The 15,503-nt window shown below is 31.3% G+C and overlaps 1 long non-coding RNA gene across 2 annotated transcripts; it reads right to left on the bottom strand.

The window, feature by feature from the left end:
• Window positions 1–13,178: 13,178 nt before the first annotated feature.
• LOC146911791 (uncharacterized) lies at window positions 13,179–15,011 on the bottom strand. 2 transcript variants are annotated; one of them, XR_015014384.1, is made up of 3 exons: window positions 14,607–15,011; window positions 14,422–14,526; window positions 13,179–14,329 (listed from the first exon to the last, which is right to left on the bottom strand). It is a non-coding gene; the product is annotated as an uncharacterized LOC146911791 (long non-coding RNA). The 2 variants fall into 2 exon arrangements; XR_015014385.1 differs by having other exon boundaries at window positions 14,690–15,003.
• Between the last annotated feature and the right edge of the window lie 492 nt (window positions 15,012–15,503).

The raw sequence follows: 15,503 nt of genomic DNA, 5'->3' as shown, positions 1-15,503 counted from the left end.
TCTGCTAGGGAGGACATGCCGACTCAGCATTTTGTAGCGCACGATGACGTGCAAGTTAGCACCCGTCCCAATCCTTTTGTTGCTAGGTCCATTCCCGTGGACAAAGAGGCGGTTTCGGAAATGGAGAGACTAGCACGGAACCCCCCCCCCCCCCCCCATCCGTGGTGACACAGGCCGAGCTTGATGAGAATGGTGACAAGGTTTTGGTGGTTTATGAAAATACTAACATGAATCCAAACGTACAGTATGATCTTGAGTTATGGAACCGTATTCGTGAATGTGACAAGGCAAATGCGGGGCCTCCTTTTACTCCAATATTATCCAGAAAACAGAAGCAGCAGGTTAGGAAGCAAATTCATATTGGAAAACCGCCTTATAAAAACCCGTTCTCAGGGTGGATCATCCCCAGGTGCTCAATGAATACTATATTTTTGAAGATCCGCGGTTTTGGTAATACAAACACTAAATATGCGGTCCTCTGTGTTACCTCAGGTTTTGCACACTGACTTCTTTTTGGACCGGAGTGGGATAACTCGTTCTAGGTTACCATAGTCAGTTGATTTTATGTTTATGTTTCTTTCTTGCTTTTTTTGATTTTCTTTTGAGGGTTTTAGCCTAATCCCCCCTCTTGTACATCTTTTCCCCTTTTTTAATAAAATTTTCTCTGAGATTGGCTGTAACAGCCCGGTGGGCCCCTCGCAAGGCAAGGCACTGCACCCCCCGCACTGCACTGTTACTCACAAGCTTAATCACTAGTTTTTGCCTCCCGTGGGAATCGAACCTAGTACCTGGGGATAAGTACTGCTTCAATGCATTCCCACTACCAATTGAGCTAGTAGCTCAATTGGTAGTGGGAATGCATTGAAGTAGTACTTATCCCCAGGTACTAGGTTCGATTCCCACGGGAGGCAAAAACACTAGTATGGTGAGGGGGCTAGTGATTAAGCTTGTGAGTAACAGTGCAGTGCGGGGGGTGCAGTGCCTTGCCTTGCGAGGGACCCACCGGGCTGTTACATTGGTTGTATATGATGGGGTTCTTCGTGGTGCCAACCTAGTTGGGATGTCGTCGCTTCCCCTTGATGCCTCACCAATCTCCTGGCTTAGCAAAAAAAAGATTGCTTCAAAAACTAATCAAAGTTAAACTATTGGCCTATATATACCTAATTGTATCATGACTCTCTTTAAAAAAATGTATCATGACTCATTTGTAAATTATGTATGATTTTTTTTCCTATATATAGATAGTTTGTTTTTCATCATTTTCATCTTCCTCCCATAAAGAATGTAGGGTGCGTTTGATGGCTAGGATATGATAGCGGCAAGATATGATATAAAGCTGGATAGAGATAGGATATGATAAGGACATGATAAACATTAATCCTATCATGTGTTTGATGCGCACATGATAACAAACAAGATATCATTATAAATAAATGAAAAAATTGCTCTCATAATTAATTAAATATTGTAAAAATGACATGTTATTAATTATAATAGAAAATACATGCTATCATTTATTTTAAAAATGACAATATTTTAAAAATGGAAGAATATCAAGATAATAAATGAGGAATGATCTTCTAATCTCATCAGGATAATTTCTAACCCAACCTATACTCAGGATAGAAATTACAAAGGAAAGTCAGGATAGGATAGGAAAATGGTTTATTTTATCCTATCCCTTTGGTGCATCAAACATAAGATTTCAGCAGGATATGATTAATGTATCATATCCTGTCTCCCTATCATTTATTTTAATCGCATTGTGATATATTATGGGATTGATTCTCTTTTTATTTGTATTTAATTTCTAATGGTTAATGCTACTTTTTTTTAGGGTTCCAGTGGAGAGCATGTGGCTCCAAATCCAAAAATTTATTCAATTTCTCATATCAATTCATTATATATTTTATATCTCCATGTATGTTGTCCAAATACGCAAATTTACCCTATGATACTCAAGTTCTAACAACTTACCGCATAGACCCAATCAAGTGGCCTGAAGAATGTTCATGCACCAAGAGAAAAATAAAGAATGTTCATTTAATAAGTCAATAGTTTTTGTTTTTTCATCTAAAATTATTATAATGTCTGATTCTATATTCTATTGGATTTTTATTTTTTTTAGATTTTTGCTCATTTATCTTTGCACATTTTTTTTAAGATTCTTCAATGTTTGTGTATTTGATTCTCATTTGCACTCATTCTATGAACGATTTTTATTTATTGTGTTATTGTTGTTATTATAATGATTACAAATAATTAAAGTATCTAAAATTTTATTTATGAGGACCGAGTTATTAACATAAATTACAAAAATAAATTATAAATTGTAAATACGCCCAAATAATTGATAGGGCATACTAACAAGGGTGGTAACCAACATGGCTTTTTGTGTATACTAGACTCTTGACCCGTGCTACCGCACGGGTCCTACCGCTTAGAAGTTAATCGAATAAGTCGCAACAATGTAAACATATATAGTTAATAGAAGTTTTATAAAAATTTAAAAGACTCATGCTCAAATAGACCCGTACATTATAATTGGCAATGCAACATCACTTTTTGAAATTCAGGTGAATATCGAGAAGAAAAAAAATAACACCTTGAAATATATTACAACTTTTGTTATTGTGGTTGCATTCTCTTTATATTAAGGAAACCATTCTTAGAATTAAAATAAAAATAAAAATTGTAGGCATAAACTTTGTGTTAAAAAAAAGGTAGAATAATAAGTTGCATCAATAAGGTAGCAATATTATGACTTTTAGGTAGCAATATTATGACTTTTCTTATTGCGGATGTATTGTCACTATATTAAGGACACCATTCTATGAAGCTTAAAAAAAAAAAAATTGTAGGCATGTTTTTTGTGTTAAAAAAAAGAAGGAAGAATAATGGCTTCCATTAATAAGATGGAAGTTTAGTCACAATAACCTAAAATATAATAGTTGACTTAAGATCTAACATGATTGATTTACAGGATCTTATGGTTGTTTAGTATTTTGATTTGAAAATCTGCAACTAAATTATAAAGAGACGACGCCAATATATAGAAAGTATTACATGTGAATGACCATTCACTTCTTGCAGTAATAATTCATATTCATTGCAGCCATAAAAACAATTACTGTCAAATGCTTTGTAATGCATTATGACGTTTCTAATTCCAAAAGCTGTTAGTGTCAATCATAAATATTAATTGTTGACATTTTGCGTGACCATTGGATAGCATTAATGAACTATCTATTGATTGAAATAATTTGACCCTTGCAGTAATAAGTATTAATTTATCTTTTATTCACAATTGCATATCATTAAGTTCCATAAATATTTGAAATTCGAATTGTAGGTCTTTAAATGTGTTTTCAAATTCGACTGGTGTCGCCTATAAGCTATAACTAATATCATTAAGTCGTGATTGTAGAAGGTTTAGTACTTGCAAATGATATTTGAAAAATGTTAGACTTGATGAACAACATATGTATGGAAATAAACTAATTATTCTTTCCTAACCATACTTAATTGTTATATGTTATTTCAATTAAAAGTGACTGTAATGTGTAAACTGTTTTATGTTGACATAAACTTTTTGACATGCTAATATGTTGATAGTATATTTAAATTAAAAATGTTAGACTTCAGGCACATCTAAGAAGTGAAAGTATATTATACAAAGCCTTAGTTGTCGAGTCGAAATAACCACTGAAATAAGTTTCGAATAATATTGTTTTTCAGAGTTTCAGAACAGATCACACATATTACTCGAAAAAATTATCAAATAGAACTTGAAACAGAATACTTGATTCCAGAAGTGCAGAATTATAAATTTTATCCATAGACGTTGTTTGGATTAAAAAACCATCAACAAAGAAGATAAATGAGTCGTTGATAAATATCACATCTGCATCATACATGCCAATAACCCCTTGATCGCGTTTACGACAAATTCATTGAATGAAAAAAATCAAACAAAGAACAAAATGAATGACAATGAATTATTCAGTATTAGAAATGAGGAATACAAAAGCTGAAATTAACAATTAACCTTGCAAAGTAAAAGAAGCTTCCGAGAGCGACCCCGGCGCAATGAAGAGTGAATTCTGATGCGGTGGTCAACGGCGGTGGTTCAACTCTGGCGTGGTGGAAAGCGGTTGGGTTTTGTAGAGGATGAAGAGATGAAGACATTGATGCTTTTACTTTAGTGGGAGAAGGATGAAAAATGTTCAAAATGAAGGTAGAAGATGAAGGGTTGCTTTGTGTTTTTGAAGAAGAAGGAGAATATATGGTTTAAAAGTTTGTAGGGGGTTGTTAATCAAATTGGCATTAACTACGTTTTCAATTGTCATTAAAAGTGTGTTATTCGTTTTCAATTGCATTAAAAGTGTGTTATTCGTTTTCAATTAGCATTAACTAAGTTATATGAGAGAAAATGAGGAGTTTGAGAATAGAGATCGAATCAACGGGTGGGATTAGATTAGCACGTTTAGGAGGGAAAAATGCTAGGGATTAAGGCAAATTAGGGAAAACATGATAGCCAACCAAGTCTAGCTTTTATAATAAAGGATATATGCCAACCATATGATATTATTGTGCTCCATATGCTTGACCACAAAATTTGTCTAATGAACCTGACATATCATTATAAATAAATATAAACATTACTTAATAAATAACGGTATAGAAAAATAGTAGTATGTTTCATAGCGAACACATGAAAATGTCAAATTATCATAATATAATCGATGTCGTTGCAAGGACCGTTGAATTGATTCTAAAATTTAACTAACTCAAATATTTCTAGTCAATTTGTTTTGATAAGAAAATCGGATCCTAAAAATATGTCAGATTATATAATTGATTTAATTATAATGCTATGAGTAGTCTCATTTTTTTTCTACAAAAGATACAAAATATGTTACCATTTAATGTAATATCAATTGACTCATTTAAAATATCTATTGGTTTCCTTTGATTGTGGTTTTTTCATTATGTTAAAGGTTCTTGGTTCAAACCCGCCTGAAGAAAAAAAAAATTAGAAAGGAAAAAAAAGTTTTTGTTTTATAGGATATATTTTTTATTAATGTAATATATTAAATATCTAACTTTTAAACTTTGATAATCATTAAAATCTTATGTATTTCATTTTAAATAATATTCAGGACATTTTTGAAATTAAAAATAGCAAATAATTGATATTTTAAGGATCTTTTCTGAAATTCTTTTAAGATAAAAAATTTATTAAGAAAAAATAAAATAAAAAACTAGGGGATGTAAACCTAACCCGAGAAAAAATTAGGGACATAAATCGAATCCAAGAAAATAGTCAACATGATCTTTTCCATTCATTTCAGTGATTGTCTTTGTGTCAATTGTTTTTACTATCGTCTTGAATTTAATTTTAAAATATTATGGCATTTAATCAAATGAACTTTGTTCATTGATAGGACCACATATAGCCACAATACTATAAGAGCGTGAATATGAAAGAACAAAAAATTGTGATAAAATATTTCTAAGTATGCAACAATGCCTTAAACTTTTGTAAAAAAAAATGCCTTAATTTTTTTTTACTAACGCCTTAAACTTTATATACATTGACTTTTTTCAGCTCATTATAGAAGTTTATTATTCATAGAACCATCATCACCAACTCCATCTTCAAGAACATCTAATAATTCTTCATATATACCAATGATATAACTGTACCAAGAAAATGTACCAGGATCACCATTGAACACAAGAGGCTTATCTGAACCGGATGACTTTTCTTCTTTGTTGTAATCATAGTGAACAGCAGCTCCACTACCAGTGGTTGATACTTCAGGAGTTTCAGACATGTTTTTCTCATATCTTTTATGTTACACTGTTAAGTGCTAGAACAACAGAACCGGAGCTCTGGTACCAACTGAAGGTGAGAAAAACACAAGAAGGGGTGTGGTTGAATTATGTTAGCTTTTTCTTAGTTTTTAAACTAAGTCCAGAGTCTAATAGAGTTCACAGTCTGAAACAATGTTCTGAGTCTAATGCAACGGATATAAAAGAGAGAGAGAGAGAGAGAGAGAGAGAGAGAGAGAGAGAGAGAGAGAGAGAGAGAGAGAGAGAGAAGAGACACAAAGCAATTATATTGGTTTCTTCCACAATCTGGAAGCAGTCCAGTCCCCCTTGCACTTCCAAGGAGATTTTTCACTATAATCCAACTGGTTACAAATGCTCAAGCACAAAAGCAAGAGACTTCAAATACACAAGCACCCAAGCAAAAGATTTCCTATGCTCAAGCACAAAAGCAAGAGACTTCTAAACAAACAAATTACAAAGAAAGAGTTTGGTTGAACACTTATATACGATCAATGGTGTTCATAATTCAAAACAGTTTAGACTCTAAGACTTAAGAATTTATAAGATATGAAAGTTTGTAAGAAATTCTAAGTGTTTGATGCACAACTATTTCAGCAGAGTTTAGGCACAAATATAATGTTGTTGTGTCTCTTACAATTCTTCAAGTCTTCATTCCTTTATATAGATGTATGAAAGAGACGTTGTAGAGGTGCCAGCACATTAAAGAGTCATTGTTGAAGCTTGATCAATTCCCATTGATTTGTGTCTTTATATGGTTAATGTCCTAGGAGGGAATAATTTGAAAACCATTCCTTGATAGGGAATTAACCGGTAGAGACACAACTGTAGCTTGTACTATGCGCAGAAAATGTTGTAGTAGTGGAGGTAGTGGTTGTTCTATTGTACTATTTGTCCTTCATTGTCCTTTCGCTTTGGATAAGCTTCCAATGCCTTCAAATCCTTTAGAATTATCCGTTATTCTTGTCTTCTATTCCTTCTGCACATTTGTGTCATCAAATAACCATTAAAACTCTTCAGGGTCTTTACTTCAGCTTCTGATGACCTTCAGACCCTAGCATTAGCTTCTGATGGACTTCAGACTCTAACCTGTTTTCAGATGTTGACTTTCTTTAGACTCTGACTTGTAACAAGCTTCTCTTGATAATTCTTTTGCTCTTTAATTGTTCTTCAGAACCAATACTTGATATAAATTTTTTGTCTATGGTCCTGCACAATTGAACAAATATTAGCATATCCAATTGTACTTTTAATACCTTGTTATCATCGAAACTTAAGAGGCTTTGTTAAACACATTTTGTTCCAACATCCTTTTTATTATTATTTTAGATTAGTAAGTATACATGGCGAAAAGGAAAGCAATACAGGAGGCTGAATGATGTATTTCTATTTGAAAGTGCAGTACTAGTTTAGATAAATTTTTATGGTCTCAGATATGTATCAGATATATGTATTTGGTAGATATATTAAATTATCAGATGTACGAACTTGATATGTTGATTTTATTCATTCGGTCGAAATTCTGTTGTAATTTTAATGTATTCAGTACTAAGTTAACACACATGCTAAATATTCTAGATAAATTTAGTATGGGTGTTAAGTATACTCCCTATTTAACCCGCTAAATGTTGGCCATTTAGTTATTGCTAGCCAAAATGCGGACGTCCCATTTACACCCTATTTAACCAAGTGTCAGCGAAAGAAAGCAGCAAAAGCTGGATATCAAACCTTTTCTAGGGGTCCACCTCCATCTCCTCCCCAATGAAGTTTTTTTTATTAGATTTTTAGAGGTATCGGGAATTCGGACTCGCAGATTGCCCTTGATGATTTTTAGTAGTACTCACAAACCTTTTTTGTTATTTATTGATGAACCTATGGTTCCTTTTTTCTACCGTGCATAATTGGTTTTGGAAGAAGATCGTTGGCATAATTGTTCAATTTGCTCACATATTTTCCGCGAGGAAAATTGTTGTGCGGAAAAATTAGCAAACTACAGTCACTCTTTTTCTGGCACCATTTGGTTGGATTCTTTACCACTGTTTCTGTCGTAGGACTTCTTTTGAGACCGCGTAGGTTTACCTTTTTTTTTTTTGCTTCTTTTTACTTGTTTTTTGAGGGTTTTGGTTTGGTCCTTCCTCTTGTATATATTTTCCTCCTTTTTTTTAATAATATATATGGAGTAGGCGGTAGTGAATGGAGGTTTCCGTGGGATGCCAACTTAGTTGAGATGTTGCGGATTCCTCTTGATGTCCTCCCTATATCTTTGCTTATAAAAAAAAACAACTAAACAAAATTTCTTCAAAAAGAAATTTTGCTTATCTCAAGGGATATACTTTTTTTTATTATCGTAACAGATCTTTTTTTATTTTTATTAACTACATCTCTCAACGGATCTATTATTCACAAGGAACTTTCTAGGTAATTAGGGCTAGAATATATATAATCACATAGAAAGTATAAAGTCTCGGAATTTTTAGCAATATATATAGTAGGGTTAAATAAGTTAATGGTCCTCCTAAATATACCAACTTTTGGTTTTGGTCCCCTTAAAATATTTTTTAGGTTTTTGTACCTTCAAAAAAATTTCATCCATGCAAATAGTCCATGTGTTAACTCCTATCTAACAATGTTAAAGTGGCAGTTTCTTAAAAAGAAAATGTTAACATGGCAGTGTCATATGTGAATTTTAAATGATGTGGCATTGCCACATGTGTTTTAAAAGTGCTTACGTGGATTTTTCTTGAATTTTTTTAATTTTTTTTAAAAGACAAAAAGTTGTTTATTTTAAAATAAGTAATAGACTTTAAATTTCTTGTTTTAACTTTTTTTTTGTACATGGTCATTAAAATTAATAAATAATTTTTTTAGAGGATTTAATAAATACTTATAATACATACAAGGTAATTCACTTTGTTTTATAAATTGGCTAAAAGTTGGTATATTTAGGGGACTATTTTTTGAATGGATGGAGAATAGACCTTATATTTAGGGTAACAGCAGGGATTACTTGCATGGATGAAAAAAATTAGGGACCAAGAACCTAAAAAATATTTTAAGGGGATCAAAATCAAAAGTTGATATATTTATGGCATCATTTACTTATTTAACCCAATATAGTATGTATAAATTTATAGAAAATATAAAGTCTCACAAGTAAGGCAACAAACCTAAATTAAATTTGATTATATATTTTTTTCATAAAATTATATGCCAGTAGTAAGAGGAGTTGAGTAATAAAAGAATCGATGAAGACAAATAAGAGATTAAAAAAAGAATTAACATTGTACATAAACATAAATGTAATGAGGGTTAAAATTTACGGTCGCTTTGTATTTCTAACATATGTAGTATTCATTTTCTCACATGATTTGCATGACCCAAGTAGTCATATTTAATACATGAAAAATTAGCAAGATATGAATCATTTGCTTTGCGAGATATATTAGTGGTTCATGGGAGTAGTTGGCTGTGTTTGAGATTGAAATAGAAAACTTCAAGAGTCATGCTTATTTCATGATAATGAGATAAAATCAATAGTGTGTGATTGATATAATATTCAGAACTTATTTTTATTTAAAATATATGATATATATTAATTATTTTTTTATAGTTTCTTTAATTAATAAATCATACATTAATGAGGTCTAATATGGTGCTAAAATTTACCTTTTTCTTAATTGATTAAAACAAGTTAAGAATCAAATTACAATACTAACTTCATGATCTAAGTTACTTACTTTTAAATCATTCGGTATCAATCAAACTAATAAATTTGGTTGTTAATTTGGATTGATGCCTGGTTAGTATTAAGGAAAACAATTTGTGTTAATATCTTGTGTTATTTATTGTGATGTTTCTCAAGTTTATTTGTCTCGTATGTGGAAAGATATCTTTCTTTATATTGATTTTTTTTGTGGTGGTTGGGGTTTGAACATCTTACTTTGCATATATTATACATTGTTCTTAGTTCTGTCAACTAAACTAAGTTCGAGGACATGCATGTAACATTGTCAGTGCGCTATTTTTTTTTAATTATAACTTAAATTTATTTATTTATTTATCTTCACTTTAGCAACCCAAGTTTTTTGTTAAAGCTCCTCCATTGTGCACAATCAAAACAACTTTATCCTCCAGTCACCACATCCAATATTTAGGCATTTGGCATTCCGTCCTCTTGGCTGTTTATCCATCTCATACTTGTTGGAACTTCTTGTGTTTCTTAAGTTCATTAACGTCCATTAAAAGTTGTTAATATGGGTTTGTTTTCTTCCTCAAAACTACATCATTTTCAATTGGAAACTAGTTTAGTCAAATACTACACGATAAAGTCACAGTCTAATATTTGCCAAATAAAAATGATTGAATACACAACTTCAACTTTTACATGCATTGTTTATTACTCTACCTTTTACTTCCTTCTCCATTTGCACTAGTGCAATAAGAAATAAAAAAAGAATCCTGCTCTTTACCCAAATGGAGTTGCTCATTCCCAAAGTAAATGACGGATATACCCCTACGCAAGTTAACTCACGTAGCGTTAGTTAACTCACGCCAGTTATAACTTGAACGTGACTTAAGTCACGCAGCGCGAGTTAAGTCACACTACGTGAGTTAAGTCAGTTAAGAGCAAAACACAGCAACACAGTTCCTCATTTTTAAACTTCCCAAAACACGAAAATTTCACCTCCAAAGTCGAATTTCATCAATCTTGCGCCATTCAAAGCCAAATTCGTCCACAATATCATGAATGAATGAATGAATGTTCTCTAAATTATGAGTTTTGGTTGATGAATGAATGCATGTTCTCTAAATTATGAGTTTTGGTTGAATGAATGAATGATGTACCTATGTATGAATGAACGAAGGAACGAAGATAAACAGGGAACAAGGCAGTAGTTGCTGCTTGTCTGTTCTGGTTCGTGCACAGAACCAGCGTGAGTTAACTCACGCTAGTGTTAAAACTAGCGTGACTTAACTCACGCTACTTTTTGTTTTAGTTAACACTAGCGTGACTTAAGTCACGCTACCTGACTAAAGTCACGTTACATTTTGAACTAGCGTGAGTTAACATGCGTAGGAGTAAAATGGAAATTTACTTTGAGAATGAGCAAATCCGTTTGGGTAAAGAGCAGGATTCATAAAAAAAAGCTAGATGAAACCGCAAGACACGAATCAAAAAACTAGATAAACCCACCAAATAGTATTAACCATTAAGATAGTTGAAACAATGGAACTAGAAGTCATTTTGAACATAAGTCATTTTGTAACATATTTATCTCTTCCATCCAGTATTCCTAGAAGTCATTTTTTAAAAATTCTCATTTTATATAGTATTTTACAATATCAAAATCAATAAAGCATTACCGTAGAACACTGCCATTCAAAAAAAAAAAAATTACCGTAGAACACTTAAGATGATAATAGTCTCTTCCAACTTAATTTAACTTCTCTGTTGAAGGAGAGGATATTTCTTCACAAAAAAAAAAATCAATCAAGTTTTAATTATTAGTATTATTTATTATTAACATTTTTATTATATTCCTAATTATTTTTATTATTAATGTCTCATTTTCAATTCTTGTAATTAATGTGAGTAACAAGGTTTAGAAAAATATACAAGTTTTTTTTTATAAAATATACATATTATTTTAATAGATTTATTCCGTTTGAGACAATTATATTTGAGGCTTGTCAAAAATTAGACGTGAGTATCTTTCTAGGTGCCGTTTAAGGTGAAGGATGACTAATTTTCCCATGATGGGAAATACATCATCCAACCATTAATACATTGTTCACATATGCAATGACTTAGATTTAACATGGATTGCCAATTACCTATTGTATTGTAGCAACTCTCAAGTTAACTGCAACAATTTTAAAAATTGTTTAAATATTTAACCAGTTTTTTTATTGGCCCAAACCTTTAATAGTTTATGTAACGTTCAGTTTCTTAAAAGTAAAAATATAAAAAACTTTTTCAATTGCGTAAAAACTTTTCAATCAGACTTTTTGTTTTAGTCATCTAAAAAAATATTCTTCGACTTTTAATTCTCAAAAATTTTCAATCGTCACTTTTTGTCCTTAATTTTAATTAAATATGTTTTTGATCTCTACAAATATACAAACTTTCATATTTTTTTAATAAAATAATAAAATTCCTTCAAAAAAAATATTTTTTAATAAAATTGTATAGAAATATTTAAAATATTATAGCAATCTCCCTCAAAATAATTCGAATTTTCTAACAATACATTAATTAAATATAAATTTTTAATTCATAAAAATTCATATTTTAAATTTGTACCAAAAAAATTTCCACGAAGTATTTGTATCATAAATTATTTTATATCGGTGTAGCAGTCAATACATAATGAAGCTATGGATGATTTTCATTTTACTTAAGCTTTTTGACGTTATTATTAATATATATGTCATTAATAATAAAATAATTGTTTTCTTCAAAAAAAATAATTAAATAATAATTGTTTTCTTCAAAAAAAATAATTAAATAATTGTTCAAAATTGTTTAATAATGTATTTTTTTTGGTAGTGACCAGGGTTTGAACCTCGGACCTTGCATATTTTATGCATTGTCCCAACCAACTGAGCTAAGCTCACAAGGACTTAATAATGTATACTTCAATATTAAAGGTTTAGTCCAACACACTACCAAAAAATAAAGGTTTAGTCCAATAAAAAAACTAGCTGAATATTTAATTAAGTTTTAAATCTTTAAAAAAAAATTAATTAACTCTTAAATATTTTAACAGAAAAAATGGCTAAATATATTTAACACAATTTTTAAACTGGCACAATTAAGTTGAGATTGGTACAATACATGTGCTAATAGTTAATCCTGATTAAATCTAGGCCATTGCATATGTGAACAACTTATCAATGGTAGGATGGTGCATTTCCCATGATGGGAAAATTAGACACCATTCTCACCTTAAACGGCAGGTGGCATTTAACATGGGAAAGTCTAAAACTTTCCCACCATGGGTCAGTTGATTTTTACCATTAGATTAAAAAGGAATACCGATTTTATCGTGGTCTGTCTACACTAGATTTCTTTTTCTTTCACTTTCATTGTCTTCAACCTCTACCTATGGAATTTTATACTCACTTTCACCGAAGAAGAACAGCATGAAACAGCAACAAGAACCAATAATCATCATCCACAACATCTCAAATGGCACAATAACCAATAAATCATGAAAATAACAAATTAAGGGTTCCTTTATTCATACTTGCTCAACATCTTGATCGATGAACAAGTTCATGGCATTCAAAGGATTTTGCAGCATATGCTCTAAAAAATGAAGAACGGCAAGAGTAAATCTAATTGTAACAAGGAGCACCATGCATCTTCTCATATAATGCTTGCAACTAAAAATTAAATACCCACAAAATTAAAATCATTAAAAACAATGAAATTTGAATCAAAATGAAAACTTTGAGGAAAAAAGTGAATGGAGAAACACCCATATTCCATCTTCCCAAAATCAAGACATTCATGGTTGAAGTAATTGATTTGTTTGAAGGAAAGTTGGTTGTGGTGATGTTGGCATGTTGGGGGAGACACGGAGGAAAGAGAATGTGAAAAAAAATCCAGTGGTGAAAGAACATGATGATAGTGTGGTCTTCCTTTGATCAAATGACTAAAACCAAACTGACCCATGGTGGGAAAGTTTTAGGCTTTCCCATGTTAAATGCCACCTAAACGGCACCATCTTTCTAATCTATGATTCAAACTTTATCGTGTTATAGGTGTCAATCACTTTTGCTAGATCCAATCTATGCTTTTTTAAGAAAGATCTCATCTATGTTGGTTCTACGACATTTCTTTATTCATGTGTAAAACCTTAAAAAATAGGCTAAAACCCACTTTTTGCCCCTTAAGTTTGCAAAAGTTGCGATTTTGGCCCCCTATTAAAAAAAATGGCAATTGTGACCCCCTATGTCTACCCCCTTTTGCAAAACGTCAATTTTGACCTGGTCAATCCTACGTGTCATGCCAACTGTGTATTTTTTAATTAAAAAAAAAGAAAAAGCCATGCGTGTAATTAGAAAACAAAAAAAAATGAAAAATGGAAGGAAATATGGAGAGGCACGTGAGATATCTTCTTCTTCCCTTCATTCATCATCAATCTCCTTCATGCTCTTAACCCAACAATTGATAAAATCCAACAACTTCCAATTCTTTTTGTATAAATTAATTAAAACAGAAAAAATTAACTAAGTCTATAAACTCCAATTTTTAAAATTGAGAAAAAAAGTGAAAATTCATATTTTGGGAGAAGAAGAAAACCCAGAAATTCTTCCTCTTATCTTCTTCAAACTCTGTCTCTAACAACTCAATCCTCACCTCTTCTTCTATCAAAGCTCCATGCTCCATTGTTCGGAAGAACCATGCCTTTTCTTCCACTACTGCTAGCTTTGTTCTCGCCAACTGCTTCGTCCATCTTTGTATCTGATTTTTCATCAAAATCATTATGTTATGGCTTGAATATAAAACTTTAAGCTATAAGTACATTAACTATATCTTGGATCTAAAGGACTCACTAGAAGAGTTTTTTTGTGTTTGTAATTGAATGAACTCTTCAGCTGTTGAATCATTTCTCTCTTGCAATTTCTCTTGAGATAAGCCTGCTTGGTCCTTTCTGAATGCTGCAAAGGCAACATATTAAATGATAAAAAAGCACGTGGTAAGGAAAGAAGTTCGAAATGAGAGACGAAGAAGTACTTACGACTGAGATAGTGCAAAGCCAATGCATAGAGAAAATTAAATAGAAAAACATAACCAATCAAAGATCCAATTCCAATCCAATACCTTGTTCGGAACAAGAAAAAAGCAAGATTTCAAGATCTAGATTTGTTGGATGCGGTAGCAAAATCTTCTCTTGTGATTTTTATGAAGATGATTACGTGAAGAAGAAGAAGAATAAGGATGAAGATGAGAAAGACAATCAAAGAGTGAGAGAGATGAAGGTGAGGGAGAGAGAGAGGTGGTGGTGTGTGTTCATATTTTTCTTTTCCTTTTTTTCCTCTCACGTGCAACTTCATTTCTTTCTTTTCCTTTCTCATTTTTTTAATTCAATTGATAAACATGTGGATTTTTATTTTATTTTTAATTCAAAATATACACATGTGGCATGCCATTCAGCATTGACTAGGTCAAAATTGACGTTTTGCAAAAGGGGGTAAACATAGGGGGTCACAATTGCCATTTTTTTTAATAGGGGTCCAAAATCGCAACTTTTGCAAACTTAGGGGGCAAAAAGTGGGTTTTAGCCTAAAAAATAGTATGTGACATAGTGACATAGTTATAAAACCTTAAAACCTTAATATTTCTTTATTCATGATTTTTTTTTTATCGGGTAATAAGAATCTACTATATATATCCTTTTTAAAAGTTCATGTATAATTTTTTGCATATATTTTTAAAAAAAGGTTATATAAAATGTGTCTATTATATGTATAAACATGTCCAATTCTAACTATTTATCTATTAAGATAAATTAGTAGTCGCTTAGAAAAGTTGTATTATTAATAAGAAATAACAAATGTTTTAGAAAAAATAACTATAAATATATCACATCATTTCAAATGAAATCTATACTTAGTTTTTTTCTTTCTAAAAGAAC

This window comes from Medicago sativa, chromosome 6 (genome assembly GCF_051527215.1).
Source record: "Medicago sativa cultivar Bolivia chromosome 6, Bolivia_mono, whole genome shotgun sequence".
Lineage (NCBI taxonomy): Eukaryota > Viridiplantae > Streptophyta > Magnoliopsida > Fabales > Fabaceae > Medicago > Medicago sativa.
This window is presented reverse-complemented; position numbering and strand designations above follow the sequence as displayed.